The sequence below is a fragment of the Pelophylax lessonae genome, assembly GCF_965119305.1.
Source record: "Pelophylax lessonae genome assembly, chromosome: 2".
In the NCBI taxonomy this organism is placed as follows: Eukaryota; Metazoa; Chordata; class Amphibia; order Anura; family Ranidae; genus Pelophylax; species Pelophylax lessonae.
In genome coordinates this window covers 482,352,128-482,369,844 of record NC_138769.1, presented here as the reverse complement: position 1 = coordinate 482,369,844, position 17,717 = coordinate 482,352,128, and positions in this window count along the sequence as shown.

The window sequence follows — 17,717 nt, the reverse complement described above, 5'->3', positions numbered from 1 at the left end:
GCGGACCGTGTGAAAGAGCCCTAAAGGAGAAGTATAGCCAAAGCTCTTTTGGATCACAGGAGTGCAGTTCGTCTTTGCACTCCTTTGACCCGGGCTGAAGTCCACTCTCTGTTGACGTCACAGAAGCCGGTCCAGGCACCCCGTCATCATGATAATGGAAGTCGGGATCCGCCAGATCGCTGGACCAACACCCAGCTCAGCCTCTCGACGAGCTGCTGAGAGCCTGAGCCAGCCGCTCACCGCCCCTCCACAGCCCAGCGCTCCGATGAGCAAGGAGGGAGCAGAGCAGAGAGCGATGACTGACAGTCAGCAGCTCTCTGCTCGGGGAGCTGCCAGAACTGAGCAATCAGCGGCGTTCGATCCCTCAGTTCTAAGTGTAAAGGCACCGGGGGACAGATGCAGCATCAGACCGATACTGTATCCACCTAGGTAAGTATGAATGGGCAAAAAAACGGAATCTCATACATCTCTTTTAACCTTTCAATTTATCATTCCTTCATCAGAAATTTTCCAAACTTGTCCTTTGTTTTTTTAGCTCAAAAATGTCACCACCGATTACCGATTTGTGCCAATTAACTGCCTGAAAAACGAACGAATTGTCCAAATGATAGATTTTTGAACAATTTTTTGCCTCCTGTATGGGCACCATACATGGGTCAAGTTTCAAAATCATTTTTATTCAAATTTCGCACCATTATTGGGCCACGGCAATGGCTGATTTTTGTGCGGCCATCGAATTTGAGTGATCGGGAATATTGAAAATATTTAGAAAAACAAGATTTTCGAATCAATGATGGGAGAATTGTGTGATAAATATAATCAAAAAAGAAATACGCATGAGCGCAAGAAAAGAAAATTCCCAGAAAGAAAAGGAAATTCCTGGCCTGGAACATTCTTTTCTGTAGTAACATGAGGTGAGATTGAAAGCTTGGTTGGTCGAATTTTGAAATCAATGATGGCATCATCAGATCACAAAACGCACAACATGTCTGATTTTCCAAAGGACATTCGTTTGAAATTTGACCCATGTATGGCCTGCATAAGTATTACAAGGGAATATTATAAATATTATGAGGACCAATTCACACCATAGAAAAGGAGTCCGGATGCGTTCTAGATGCTTTTCTGCATGCGTGTTTTTGATGCGTTGCAGTGCGTTTTTGATGCGTTTTTGATGCAGCCTAGTGCATTTTTCCCCTTCTTTTTTTCTTAACCTTAAATAAGGACATATGTGTTCCAGTGCATTTTGATGCGTTTAGGTGCATTCCGGTGCGTTTTTAATGCATTTTACAGTGTTCCAGTACAGTTCAATGCAGAAAAAATGCAGCACGTTCTACTTTTTTTTTCTGGAACTGGATTGCACTGGAACTGACCACACTGGTATGAACTATGCTATTAAAAACCATATAACCTACTATCCATGTGTTTTTGATGCAGAAAAAAAATGCACTGGACTGCATGTGGTGTGAACTGGCCCTAAGGGAGCATTGTAACCAATTTCTATTTTTCTTTTTTTTTTTGTCATCGATATCCCATTGGAGAGATTTCCCCCCACATCTAGTCCCATAGCTAAAACAGGAAGTGAGAGGAAATTCCTCTAATGCTTGGTACACACAATGAGATTACCCGACGAATGATCAGCCTTTTTTTTCTTATGCATGCTAGTCTCTTTATCAAAAATTAAGAGTTTACTAAAGTGACGAAAATTCTCGTACGACAAAAAAATTCGGAAGACATGTAATGTGTTGTAGGGTATTTGTATTATATTTTTGAACGCCAAATGTACTAATTAAACGAAAATCATACATTGTGGTATCGCACAAGAAAAATCTTCATGTTTATCCCATTGGATAATATCGCATGAACTATGGCGATGGGCTCCCGAAAGCTCTGTACTAGCCATCAGATTTTCTTACGATCTATTTGAAAGCTGTATTTTTGTTAAGGATTTTCTGATCGTGTGTACAGGCCTTAAAGGGGTAGTAAACGTAATTACATAGTTACATAGTAGGTGAGGTTAAATAAAGACAATAGTCCATCCAGTTCAACCTGTGTAGGTGTGTGTGACTGTAATCATCTCACATAGCCCTTAATCTCCTGATCCTTGAGATGTAAGTCTAAGAGTCTTTTGAAAGCCACCATACTACCCGCAGAAACCACCTCTTGTGGTAGAGAATTCCACAATCTTGTAGCCCTAACAGTAAAGAACCCTCCTCATTGCCTGAGGTTAAAACGCTTCTCCTCTAATCGCATTGTATGTCCTCGAGTCCTCATGCAATTCCTTCGAATGAACAGTTTTTTTTCTAAGCTGAGATCCCCATTAAGATATTTATAAATTGCTATCATGTCCCTTCTCAGACGTCTCTTCTCCAGGGAGAATAAATCGAGCGATTGCATAGTTAAGGTCCTCCAACCCCCTAATCAGTTTAGTTGCCCTTCTCTGGACTCTCTCCAGCTCCAACACATCCCTCCTGAGGACTGGCGACCAGAACTGGACAGAATACTCCAGATGCGGTCGGACCAGAGTTTTATAAAGTGGAAGGATTATAGTCTTATCTCTGGAATACATCCCTTTCTTTATGCATGCTAATAATCTGCTGGCTTTGGCAGCTGCTGCTTGACATTGCATGCTGTTGCCTAATCTATCATCAACCAAGACTCCCAGATCCTTCTCCATTTTTGATTCCCCCAAGGGTTCCCCTCCTAACGTGTATTGTGTTTTTATGTTTCTAGTCCCCAAGTGCAAAACCTTACACTTCTTCACGTTAAACCTCATTTTCCATGTCGTTGCCCACTCTGTTATTTTGTCCAGGTCATTCTGTAGGATATCTGCTTCATGCTGTGCAGTTATTGCCCTGGCCAATTTTGTGTCATCTGCAAAAACTGATAACGAACTACTGATCCCATCCTCAATGCTGTTTATGAATAAATTGAACAAGGTCGGTCCCAGGACTGAGCCCTGGGGCACCCCGCTTACTACCTCAGACCAGTCTGAGTATGCGCTGTTTATTACTACCCTTTGGACACGCCCTTTTAGCCAGTTCCGTATCCAAGAGCAAACCCTGCTGTCGATACCTGCAGACCTTATTTTATAAATGAAGCGCTTGTGGGGAACTGTATCAAACGCCTTAGCGAAAACCAAGTACACCACATCCACTGATCTGCCCCTATCTAGCTCACAGCTCACCTCCTCGTAGAATGTTATTACTTTGCTGCATTAAAATAATTAAAAATCAAGGTATATGTTCTCTTTTTACATTTTGGCTAACCTGTGCCACTCTGTTGCAATCAAGGCAGGATTGATGTAATGACGTCACCAGCGCATGCCCATATTTGCCGATATTCACGGCATGCTCTGTGTGTTGTTTCTTCATTCTGGCGGATGCTGTGCCTTCATCATCTACTCTCTGCGGCATTTCATGGCAATCCCGAGAAAGTACAATGCCATGCGCAGACTTCTTATCCTGGATCGAACAACACTCAATAAAAATGGTGCCGGTTTCAGATGGGAGATAGGGAAGGCAAAAGGAGCTAAAAAAAGTATCAGAGGGATTGATATAATAGGCTTTTGTGTAGTGCCTGTATTCATTTTCAGGATTTTGCCTGCTACGTTTACTACTGCTGTATAGTGAAGCAGTATTTGGTTGCCAATAGAACTAGTGTCTCCATTGGAAGATTTCCCCTCTTTTCCTGTTCTGGTGACAACTCAAATTTTGGGGTTTTCTTTCAATTTCAGTAACAGTAAACAGGACAAATAAAGAGGGTCATTCTCCATAACAGGGAAACAGACAGCAATAAAGACCTGACAGCCGCTCTAAGCTCCCGTACAGGTCAACTGGCATAAAAGGGGCTGACTCCAAGTCCCTGGAGCTGAGTCCTCCTGTAAGACTGCCAAAATGTAGCCTGTTACTCTGCTGGTATGGTCACTCTTTTAGGATGGGGGTGATGGGAGCCCAATCAGGGTTCCTGGTGGGGGACCTGAGTCTGGAGACTCTCATAGACTTGCTGCCTTTTATGGATTACTGCCAGTCATGGACTCTAAGGGATTTACATTATGTCTTGTGGATTATTGCCTAAAGGGGCTCTTGCCTTAATGATGATTGCTTAATGGACTTGCCTTCTACCTAAGTTATGCACACTTTATGGGGCACTAGAAGAGCTTTGTATAGGAACTGTGATAAGAATGATTTTGAGAACTGTTATTGTTATCTGCAACTACCTCAGTAAAGGATCTTTATTTGTTCATCTGCTTTGCCTGGTCTGAATCCTCTTATAGGGATGCATGCACAGCGTATCAAAAGAACAGGGCTTACAACAACAACAAGGGGACTGAGAGAGAGGAAGATACAGAACATGGGTTTAACACACAGAGGAAGCTAATGTGTCATTGCTAGGGGCTGAATTGTAGTTCCTGAACAGCTGGAGGGCCATAGTTTGGACACTCCTGGGTGTCTGTGTCACATTCAAGGCAGCTCACTTCTAAGTTCAGGAGATCTGCCCTAACGTTGACTGTCACATGACCGCAGCTACTTGCCTTGCATTTAGGCATTAATGAGCGCAGTTCCACTTGTCTCCACTATTTACAGACGCTTCTGTTTCATTACTTGCTTTCATCAATTTGTAACAAAAGATATATAAATGTTACATTTTGAGTTCCTAAAGTCTGCTGTGCCAATAATAGTCCCCTGTTTCTTTTGGGGGTATTTCTTCTATTATTTTTCACTTGTCCTCACTAGGGTGCCTTAAGCCCCACCCAAAAGTATAAACATTTTTCTTACACCGATTAGTCAGCATAGGTGTTAGGAGTGGGGAGGGGATCATGTTAAGCTTAATTAGGTGTATAAAATTCCACTTAAAAAAAAAATTAGTTTTACATTTAGTTATTGTGACAGACCCAACCAGGACAGGGGCTTTTGGAGGGAACTGCAGGGTAGCCTCTTGCCTACTGATTATGGGCCCTGGAATATGAGGGAGGTACAATAATTCAGAAAGATGTCCTGTTATATAATGCAAAAGGACATTATTACATTTACCAGTCAAAGAAGCCATAATGGTCCCTGCCAATTTGAAACTCAGTGAGAAGATGTATGTAAAAAAAAGCTGGTTAATGAGATTTGGATAGCCCTGGGTCTTCTTGAATACCGATGCCTAACTGCCTGGGTGGGCACTGACACCTAGGCTTGTCTAGGTGACCAATTGTTAATTAGCTTACTGTTCATGTTTATGTTAATGGTAAATTAGATCACTGTTAGCTGTTGGCTGTTTTTTTAGATGTGCTGACGAAATTACTGTTTACAGTTTGCATTGTTTACGACAGTGTGATCAAACTCTTACCTGATCTTGTGTGGTATATATTATGTGTGAATTTACAATAAAGTCAGTTAAAGTTTGCACCTAAGCTAGTGTCGTCTAGTTCTTGGGTGCAATGCTCAGCCTTAATACCTGGTTCCTGGTTCCAAAGTGGCAATACGGCAGACAAGCAAGTGGCAGACAGGCAAGCATTTATCAAAGAAGAGACAGAGAAATTTACTAGGAGTCACCAAACACAAAATTATCTGAACATACAATATTTGTGTAGCTCTCATAGCTCTTATACCCCCTGGGTAAGGGGGTTTTGATTTTTTCCTACAGGTAAAATTATAATAAAGCTTATCTGTGGGTAAAACAAATATCTCCTAAACCTGCACCGTTTAGGAAATATTCTAAAGCAGCAGCCAGTGACGTCACCAGCCTATGAGCTCTGAAGGAACGGCATACCTGAGGACTATACCTGCTGGAATACATTTTTGCATGATCGCTGTATGCCTAGAGTGTTTTTATTATGAGGCTAGGTTTTAGGTGTATGATAATAGTAATAGTAAATATAGAGTGAATTGGAATGCTGCATTATTCATTGCTTAACATAGAATTACAATTGCCAGTAATTGTCTGACAGCAAACTGAATGAGATGGGTGTAGTGCATACTAAAAAAAAAGAGGGTGTGATTTATTAAAGCTGGTATGGTTTATTAAATGCAGATGCAGATCACTATGTGAATAAACCAGTGTGCTCTAGTCATAAGGAGCATCAATAAGGTACATGTATGTTGGACAGGGAAATGGTGAATAGATGATGTGTGGTGTGTAAAGCATGCAGCAGAAAAAAAATGGATTTTTTAATAAATACTTATCTGTAAAATCCATTTCTTGGAGTACATCACAGGACACAGAGCCATAAATCATAACATATGGGTTATATAGGCACCTACAGGTGAAGGACACTGGCAACCAATCAGAAAGGATGTCCCCCTATACAACCCCCCCCCCCCCCCACACACACACACACACACAAACACAAACAGGAAGTACCTCCATTTTGTAGCAAGCAATAAAGGCCCCATAGAAGAGGGGAGGGACCTCTGTGTCCCATGATCTACTTCAAGAAATGGATTTTACAGGTAACAGGGGCGTAACTACAGGGGTTGCAGGGGTTGCGATTGCTACCGGGCCCCATGCTCCATGGGGCCCTGTAGCAAACCAGCGGGTGAACTTCCAGGATTGCAAAAGTCACACTTGCGACCGGGCCCTGGCATTGCACCACTGTGGGGAGGCCCCAAGATTGCAGGAAGGGAGCCCACTGCAGAACTTGTGAAAGGATCCTGCTGCGGGACCGTAATAAAAGGCCATGCAATGAGAGTAAAGAGCCCCAGGATTAGTGGGAAGAGCCCTGGGCTTGAAGGGAAGGGCCCCGGCCAGGTATCTGGGGGGGCCCTTCATGTTTTCTTGCATCGGGGCCCTGAAGGCTCTAGTTACGCCTCTGTCAGGTAAGTATATATTAAAAAATATATTTTTATTTTCGTACATCACAGGAAACAGAGCCATAAATCATAACATATGGGATGTCCCAAAGCAATGCATCTGAGGGAGAGGGGACACCAAAAAATACCGCCATCCAACCACAAAAGGATTACACCGCTGCTTGCAGAACACTGCTGCCAAAAGCAGATTCCTCCTGGGTCCCAACATCCACTCGATAGAAACAAGTCAACATATGCACCGATGACCAGGTCACGGCCTTGCAAATCTGAGTCATAGAGGCTTGTTGGTGAAGTGCACAAGAGGCATTACTCCTCTAATAAAATGTGCCTTTACTGGAAAAGGTGGAATCTTCCCTTCTAAATCATACGCCTGGGTAATAACCTGGCAAAGCCAATGAGAAATCGTAGACTTAGATGCTGCCAACCCTTTTCTGGGCCCTTCTGGCAGCACAAACAAGATCTCGGTCTCACAAATCTGAGCTGATCTTTCCAAGTAAAATTCAAGTGCACACATTACATCAAGAGAATGCAATAACTTTTCCTCCTCTGAGTGAGGATCTGGAAAAAAGGAAGGTAGTATAATGTCCTGATTCAAATGAAAGGCGGACACCACCTTGGGCAGGGGGAAATTTGTATCCAGACCAGACCATTTCAGTAAGAGACTGAACCAACAATCTCTGGGTTTGAGAGGCTGATAAAGACTCCTCTGGCCCTGACTCCCCAGAAGTGGAAACCTCAGGTTGACCATCTATAGGGTAATCGTCAGCTACTTCTTCCACATCCTCTGCACAATCCTGAACTGATTCAGGGGGTGGCTCAGGTGAGGGGATTCTATCAAGGTTCCTCCCTCCTTAAGATGCTGCAATCATGCCAGCAATCTTACACTCAAGGCTGGCTAATGCTGATGCCAAATCGTCCTTAGTGAAGTAGGTTGTGGTAGAAGCACATGGAGTAGTTACTATGCCTGTCAACCGTAATAGCTCAGATTGGCTAGTCGCCTCTGGCTCTTCAGGGGGAGTAGACACAGAGGAAGCACGGCTAGGACCTTCAAGGCCTGACCGTGGCATCAAAGTGCCCCTTCAAACTGTGCCTCCCCCAGCCTTTTCGGGCAGACATTGCTTTATAGAAAGACAAACTTGAGGTACTAACTTTAGTGTACTCAAGTCTTGTGCCAAGCTTATACAGCTTATCACACATAGCACTGACTATCCCAAAGATACAGAACCTGTTTGTGCCAGTAATCATACACCCACAGTGACTCACGCAACCCAGCTGCTGCTGCTCTGTGTCCCCTTCAGCCTCTGACAGAGGCTAGCGCGTTGGAAATAGTTCCTTATAAATCACCCCCTTTTATGCTGTATTGCAGCTTGCTACGTGGCGTCCACATCAATTGCGTTCAAACATGCCCTCCATGCGGCGTATGCCTGTTTTAAAAGACGAAGATTTGCGCACGCGCGAATGGGCTTCGGCACAAATACGCTATAGAGTGAGGGGGCGAACATGTGAAAACAGCAACATAGGGTGAGAGCAGCTTAGGCCAAATCTTGTTTGTCACAGCTGATACCTTTCAAGGGATCAGACCAGGGTAAAAACTGTGTGTCAAACAATAAGCAAAGAAATAATGTTAAAACAAACTTTGCATCAATCCCACAACTGCACAAGCTCATATAATCACAATTGATACAATTGGCACATGTAATTCTTGAGGAAAGGCCAGAGCTTTTAACAAGATGTATTTGCATAGCTTAACATCCATAGTCTCATGTGGAGACTCACATGGCACTCGGTCTCTGTTATCTTTTAAAGGGAACAGTGCATAAAATATTTACATTTGCTGTATGTGTAAATATTTTAAATTGGACTTACCAGTCCTGCCGTAGGATTCTGTTGGAATCCAATCTTCACCCATCATGGTGAGCTTAGTCTTGGCGACCTTCAAGGACTGGGCCCCCTTGTTTTAGAGGGGCCACGACCCTTGACCTTTAGAGCACCCTGCACGGAGCGCCTTTGGGGTTTGGTATTTCCAAGGGTCCAGATCCCAGGGTCTAGCGCCTAAAAAGGACATCATTACAGGCAAAACCTTTTATCTGCTTCCCGAGGCTCAGGTACCATCTTTTTAGTCCACCGACTTTTTTACATGGATCTGATAGCTATCCCCTTAGATTCAGTGATATTTGATTAGTGTATATAGCATAATCTTCTTTTGAAGAAAAATGTGGAGAGACATTCCACCGTGACCATCACCTTTAGACACTGGTGAAAAAACTGAGGTACTCCCTGTGTGGAAGGGGTTATATAGGAGGACAACCTTTCTGATTGGTTGCCAGTGTCCTTCACCTGTAGGTGGCTATATAACCCATATGTTATGATTTATGGCTCTGTGTCCCTTGATGTACGAAAATAAATGAGCATGGCTACATTACAATGAATATTAAATGTGGCCTAAAATGTGCCCACGCAGCTGGTGTAATAGTCCGAGGATGTGAAATTCCTGCTCTTCTCCCCCTTCTTTATGCAGGTCCTCCAGGATGTATCAGAGCAACTCTTTGTCCTGGCGCTGATCAATTAGAATTGGACGGAAGCCCTGAAGAAATAGGGGGAAGAAAAGCGGGGTTTCAAATCCCCGACCGCTCCACCCGCTGTGTGCGCACTGAGCACCCATCACCCACAGAGGTGAGTACAGCAGGGACCAGGCATGGGTCATTTTTTTCTGAAAAGATGAACTTACACTTTGAAGTGTATCTGTAGACAAAACTTTTTTTTTTTTCAGTTTTGGATAGAGTAGGGATCGATTAGAAGCTGTCCATGGCTCCACTAAAGAGATTTCCCCTTGCTGTCCTGGTGATATCCTTTTCCCCAGATAGGAAATGAAGGAACAGTAACACAGACTGAAATAATAAAGCACACTGGTCAAATATGTGGGCAGGCATAAGCAGTTATCCACTAGAGGAGTAGACGGGGCTGAAGGCGTGGAGGCATACCTAGCACAGCATGTGGACATAAGGTGAAATATGTAGGGGAGAGGTTCAGTTGTGGTGCACACCAACCAGGAGAAGCAGAGAGGGCTATAGTGGAGAGCTGGCAGAGGTGAAGCAAGTTCTGGGCGGCTGCCACCTTCTTCTGTCAACGTAGGAGAGAGCGGAGAAGCCAGTGATTTGTAGGCTCCTACTCAGAAGTCTAAATTGCAGAGCCCAGCCACATAAAGGGCCCATTCACACACGTGCGACTTGTCTCCCAACTTTAGACATGACAAGTCGCAGCCCATTATTTGCAATGGCACCCATTCAGATCAGTGCAACTTAACGTCGCATTGATTTAGAAAAGGTGCCTGCACTACTTTGCTGCGATTTTTGCTGCGACATTCGCCCAGAGAGCATAAAGTCGGTTTAAAGTTGCATCCAAATCACGCTTCAAAGCTGCACTGGAAATCGTGCGACTTGGAAGACTCACTAATGTGAATGGAGCCTTATTGTGAGGTTCAATAATTTACACAATGGATGGTAACTCTGGCTGAGGTACAGACTTTCACACAGACAGTCCCAAAATCACTCTCCACTTCCGAAGCCAGGGACAAGGTAGGTGTAAAGGTTAGTGATACAGCTTGGGGTGCTGATCCCCCAACAAGTGATACTTATACAAGATAGGAAGGCCACCTTCCTAGAGTATGCCATTAAAGCCCTAGTGAGCTGTTACCATTCACCCATGGATCTTCCAGAAACTGACAGTTGGTAGCAAAGTTTTTAATAGACAGCTGTGTAAAATATAGCTTATAGGGTGCAGGGTTTAGGAGCATGTTACATACCACATACAGGGCCATTGATAGGGGGGGTGCCACTGAGCTTCCTGGAGGGGTCCGGCCCTGTCACTTTAGCAGGGGGGCCCGGCCAGCAGCACCCTCAAACCTCATAATGTAATACACGTGCATTAATTATGTGAACACCTAATTTTGCCCAGTGGCTCCCAGATACTAAATCATATTCCCTAGGCTATGGTGGGCATTAGTTTATCCAGAGGGGCCCAGGAGACTGTAAAATAGAGGGACATTTTTCTTTTTCAGCACTGGCGAAGCTTGCGGAGTGATATCGTCTTCTTTACTGCTTGCTGAGAAGAGGGTGGGCTCCAGTTAAGAGGGAATTATTGACATGGCAGTACTGTGGCAGGCTAAGAGCAGGCTGACAGTTATCAGGATACAGAAAAAATGGACTAAAAATGTTTGTATACTCCTATTTGGTAAAGCCCTCCAGAGGTACAAGAAGTGGTTAATGATAGACAAGTTAGACAGGTAATAATGGTTAAAGTGCACAAATGTATTGAAAAAAAATATATAAATATTAAAAAAGCCTGTGCAATGACACAAGTAGCTTTAGTCAGAACCACAGTATACATACATACATAGCAGTCACCCAATCATCTAGACATAACAGTTATCAGGAGCAGGAAGAGGACTAATCCTGGAGGGTGGCATGGATGCACACAGTGTGTGACAGTAATAAAGTATCTGGATAGAATCCTCCTGATGAGAATCGCACATCACAGCAGGTGCTGTATGGCTCTGTCACAGTGTGTCACATAGCTGTAACTTCTGGCTGTACTGTGTGTTACAGGTCAGACTGTAACACAGGACAGCCATAACAAAGCCAGCACCCAACAGCTATGTGACACACTGTGACAGAGCCATACAGCACCTGCTGTGCTGTGCGATTCTCATCATTCTGATTATACCACACAGTGAGATGCTACTTTACACTCAGGGCCAGTGCAAGGATTTTTGTCTACACAGGTGAAGGTGCATCCTTTTGGTGTCCCCCTGTCCATCCAACACCCCCTCACACACCATCCTCCTGCCACACCTGCCATTGTGACAGTAGGGCATTGTGAAAGGAGAGGGCTATCTGCTGCCCCCCCCCCCCCCCACTGTCCTGCTGCCCCCTCCTGTCCCAATGCCTCTCTCCTGTCCCGCTGCCTCTCCCCTGTCCTGCTGCCTTCCTCCTGTGCCACTGTCGTCCTCCTGTCTTGCTGCCTCCCACCTGTCCTACTGCTTTCCTCCTGTCCTTCTGCCTCCCACCTGTTCCACTGCCCCCCTCCAGTCCGGCTGGCCCTCTCCTGTCCTGCTGCCCCGCACCTGACCTGCTGCTCCCCCACCTGTGTTTGCGGCCCCCTCCTGTCCAACTGCCCCCTCTCCAGTCCCACTGCCCCCTCCTGTCCCACTGCCCCCTTGTGTCCCTCTGCCCCCCCACCTGTCGCGCTGCCCCCTCCTGTCCCACTGCTCCCCTCCTGCCCCATTGCTCCCCACCTGTCCCACTGCCCCCCTTCCTGTCCCACTACCCCCTTCCTGTCCCCCTGCACTCTCCTGTCCCACTGCTTCTTTCCTGTCTCACTGCTTCGCACCTGTCCAACTGCATCCCTCCTGTCCTGCTACCTCCCACCTGTCCCATTGCCACCCTCCAGTCCCGCCACCCCTCCACTGTCCTGCTGCTTCCCCACCTAACCTGCTGCTCCCCCACTTGTCTTGCTCCCCCCCCATCCTTTACCACTGCCCCTCCTCCTGACCTGCTGCCCCCTTATGTCCCGCTGCCCCCTCCTGTCCCACTGCTCCCCACCAGTCCCACTGCCCCCTTCCTGTCCCAGTACAGTGTGACATGTGGGGGGCAGCAGGACAGGAGGGAGGGCAGTATAACTCTGATCACACACAGCTTGGAAATGACCAGTCCTCCCAGATCTCACCTATCCTGCCACAGCAACTCCAGATGGTGTCTAGAGTGTAGAGGATCTGATGCCAGGAGGGGTACCAGTTTCCCAGGCAGGCAGGAGAAGATGTCCAGTGGCAGCTGCAGCAAAGAGTGGAGCTCCTTCACCCTGACCTCATCCTCTTCTTCCTTCTCCTCCATGTGGCCGTCCGCTGGCACCCACCCGGCATGCCACCATTCCTGACAGCACAGAGCCTGCCTGAAAGAGGGCCCCGGACTGCTCCCTGCACACACCTGGGATCCACCCCCTCTGCATCCTGACAGATCCATGCTGCCCCCTTTCGATTCATATTTATTGGTCCCAATACAGGACTTTCACAAATATATTGAATCTCTCTACATTAATTTTGGGCTGAAATATTTTTTACATTTGGGAACCTTGATATTTACTGTATATGCTTATTCTATATTATTATATATCACTTGAGGACAACGCTGCATGTTGTTTTGAGGTGGGGACAGGGGTTTGGTTGAGGTTGGGGTCAAAGGGGGCCCCATCAGGTAGGCTGTACAGGGCTCTATGATGTCTAACAGCGGCCCTGACACATAGCATATGTAAAATAGGGGAGTAGGAAGTGTGTAACATGCAATAAAGCATATAGGGTGCACGCACCAGAGGTCACTACTTTTAAGGGGACACAGTGTATATCATATTTATGCAAACATATATATATATATATATAATCTAGAAACACAAGCAGGATAACTGGACAATATATGCTTTTTGAACTACTGTACACTGTATAGTATACAGTTACAGCATGAACTTCAATTTATCATTAAGTTAGACCAAACTCTCTCAGTCAACAGTAGTGATATGAATCCTTATGCTGCTAGCCTTAGTAAATAGATAGGAAGTTTTATTGTATTTTCTTGTTTTAAACCTTGTTTTCACATTTCTTCGATTGCTTCCTGGTTTCTTACCTCCTACATCTCAAGCGTCTTCAGGAGCATTTTTTTTTCTTTCTTTCATCTGGAAGTAGGGAAGAGGAGCTTTCTTAGCTAAGCACACCCTTCCTGCCTACTTGTACAAAAAAAATTGTGTGCCCAAGACCGCGCATGCTCAGAAACGAAAGAATACACTAGCATACAATACAATAGATTACATCACTTCCAAAGTTTTATTCTGTCTGAGAAATTTTTGTAACTTTAGTAACCTGCTGGTTTTCAATACGAGGCTAGCAGGCACAAAAAAAAAAAAGCGTCCCCTTCCGCTGCTTGTAATAACAGCCGAGCAGCTGCTTAGCCGCATCGGTGGTTATTACAATAAAACTGTTGGCTCTAAAGAAAAAAACAGTACCGGGGTGACGCCTGCGGCTACGGGCATCAACCCGGAACAACCCCTTGAAGCAGAAGGCCGCATATATGCCTTAAGTCGGCGTGAAGGGGTTAAAATAAATAAATGCTTGTAAATATGTACAGTACTTTGCATACAAATATATATATATATATATATACACACAGTATATATATATATATATATATATATATATATATATATATATATATATATATATATATATGTATATAGGATGCTGTTAAATCAACCTTAATGCATACACTAAGTATATTCCAGGATTATTCAGTGGAACACTGTAGATTCTGCAAATAGGAGCTGTAATAAATTGCTATATTGTGTATCCATCAGGTTGTGTACATACTGTAAAAATTAATATAGTTTATATACTGTGTGCCTTTTACTAACAGCAATTACATCAGGCAAGATAATGAACATATTATTTAATTATGTTCTCAGGCATCCTTCAATTTAAATTGTATATGAAATGTGACCAGCAAACTGATCTTCCTTTATGCATCTACCAATACCAATTATTGCTCTCTAACATTACCCTAATAGAGTTATGCTAAAAAAAGAATAAATTAATGTTGGACCCTGTTATGGATAATTTATACCTATTAGGTGGATGTTAGATAATGAATTGAATGTGGTTGTGATGGCTCATATTAGCATTGTTCATAATATGAACATCTATATGTAAATTGCCATTTGAGAGAAATTAATTTATCTTATATTCTGCGGGGATCTATTGAGATGTTTTTTTTTTTTTTAGTTGCTAATGCATTTGATCATTTAAAAACCTGCATTTTAGTAATAGACATATCATACACGTTTTTGTTTTCTATGTCTTGGTCAAAAAAAAAAAAATGGGAAAAAAATCTAAAATGTACTCTGACGAATTGAATGAATCGGAAGCTTTCATGCAAATCCTCACTATATAATATTTGCTGTTATAGGAATGTAAACTGTTTCCTAAAGGCCCGTACACACGTACTGATTGTCGGCCGAAAATGTTCGGCCACCGAACAATCGGCCGATTTTCGGCTTGTTAGTATGATGCTTCCGACAGCCGACAGCGCACTTTCGGCCGAAAAGAATCTGTCATGCAAGCATTAAAATTTTTGTTGGCCAACACCAGAACGGCCGATTGTTCGCCAGTCAGTACAGAATTCGGCCAACAGACAGCAGATTTGCAAGACTGGGCATGCTCAGAAAAGAAAAAACACACGGAAAGTTAACCATCACATGACATCACTTCTGCAGTCGGCTGTTGTTGGCCGACAAAATTCGTGTGCAGTCTTTTGCAGTTTTCAACAGACACGACAGCCCTGGACAAAAGACGGCCGATCGGTCGGCCGACGATCGGTACGTGTGTACGGGGCTTTAGGCTCTATTCACATTTTGCATAGTGGGAGCACGTGTTCCTGTTCACATTTTTTATGTGCAAATCCATGCATCACGTATATAGCAGCCCACTCACTTGCCCTATACGCAACAAACACGCCAAAGAAGCTCAGGAACCAGATTTTGGCACTGAGCCAGGCACGTTTGGCAATGTGCACTTTGCTGCGCAACAAATGTGGCAAAATGTCACAGCAATTGGGGTAACATAGAGCCGGTTCACACTGAGGCGACACGACTCCTTACTACTTCGGGGGCGACTTGTGCATTACATTACACCATGACTTCGGAGCGACTTGCAGGGACTTCACATAATGGAAGTCTATGCAAGTCGCTCCGAGGTCGCCCCGAAATAGTACAGGACCCTTTTTCTAAGTCGGAGCGACTTGTGTCGCTCCTATTAGAATGGGTGCTGTAGCGGTCAATGGACTGCGAGGGAGCGCGACTTGTCAGGCTGACAAGTCGCCTGACAAGTCGCGCTAATGTGAACCGGCTCTTAGAAATAATGGCACCACAAGTGCAGTGTGAGTTTTGGAATGTTTCTGAAAACATGGGCAGAAATACACAATTCTGGCTGCGTTTTCATAGCGGCATAGGTTAAATGCAGCCTAAGCCTTGTTTTTGTTGTTTTGCAAGTGCTATGACCAAGGTAAAATGGGGTGCTCTATCTCTTTTGTTAGCTGGGCAACCCCTGGTGAGTTTGTTAATGGGAGTCAGACCAAAAAGATGAGCACATTTCTAGAAGGGTTCTTTAGGTAGAGGTGAAGGACCAACAGGCTGTGTGCCTGATAGAATGCCCCATCTGACTGTCAGTGCTGAGAAGTAGTGATGTCGCGAACCTAAAATTCGCCGTTCGCGAACGGCGAACGCGAACATCGGCAAATGTTCGCGAACCGGCGAACCGGGCGAACCGCCATAGACTTCAATAGGCAGGCGAATTTTAAAACACACAGGGACTCTTTCTGGCCACAATAGTGATGGAAAAGTTGTTTCAAGGGGACTAACACCTGGACTGTGGCATGCCGGAGAGGGATCACGCAAAAAAAGTTCTTAAAAATTATAATTTTTTGATAGAGAGCCAATTATTGGAAAAATTAAAAAAAAATAAAAATAAAAAATTTCTTTGGATTTAGCATCTGGGGGGTCTAAAAAGTGTACCTGTGAAGTTTCAGCTCTGTAGCATGTCCAGAACCCCTAAAAAACAGCATTTGTCTTATATTTTCAGGAATATGGCTTCTCTGCGGCTGGCTTTTTCTCTTGCAGGCATTTATCGGGCATTTTTTTAGGCAGGCATGTCATTTTTTGTATTTAGTGTCTGGGGGGTCTAAAAAGTGTACCTGTCAAGTTTCAGCTCTGTAGCATGTCCAGAACCCCTAAAAAACAGCATTTTTCTTATATTTTCAGGAATACGGCTTCTCTGCGGCTGGCTTTTTCTCTTGCAGGCATTTAGCGGGCATTTTTTTAGGCAGGCATGTTATTTTTTGTATTTAGTGTCTGGGGGGTCTAAAAAGTGTACCTGTCAAGTTTCAGCTCTGTAGCATGTCCAGAACCCCTAATAAAACAGCATTTTTATTATATTTTCAGGAATACGGCTTCTCTGCGGCTGGCTTTTTCTCTTGCAGGCATTTAGCGGGCATTTTTTTAGGCAGGCATGTCATTTTTTGTATTTAGTGTCTGGGGGGTCTAAAAAGTGTACCTGTCAAGTTTCAGCTCTGTAGCATGTCCAGAACCCCTAAAAAACAGCATTTTTATTATATTTTCAGTAATACGGCTTCTCTGCGGCTGGCTTTTCCTCTTGCAGGCATTTATCGGGCATTTTTTTATGCAGGCATGTCATTTTTTGTATTTAGTGTCTGGGGGGTCTAAAAAGTGTACCTGTCAAGTTTCGGCTCTGTAGCATGTCCAGAACCCCTAAAAAACAGCATTTTTATTATATTTTCAGGAATACGGCTTCTCTGCGGCTGGCTTTTTCTCTTGCAGGCATTTAGCGGGCATTTTTTTAGGCAGGCATGTCATTTTTTGTATTTAGTGTCTGGGGGGTCTAAAAAGTGTACCTGTCAAGTTTCAGCTCTGTAGCATGTCCAGAACCCCTAAAAAACAGCATTTTTATTATATTTTCAGTAATACGGCTTCTCTGCGGCTGGCTTTTTCTCTTGCAGGCATTTATCGGGCATTTTTTTAGGCAGGCATGTCATTTTTTGTATTTAGTGTCTGGGGGGTCTAAAAAGTGTACCTGTCAAGTTTCAGCTCTGTAGCATGTCCAGAACCCCTAAAAAACAGCATTTTTCTTATATTTTCAGGAATACGGCTTCTCTGCGGCTGGCTTTTTCTCTTGCAGGCATTTATCGGGCATTTTTTTAGGCAGGCATGTCATTTTTTGTATTTAGTGTCTGGGTGGGGGGTCTAAAAAGTGTACCTGTCAAGTTTTAGCTCTGTAGCATGTCCAGAACCCCTAAAAAACAGCATTTTTCT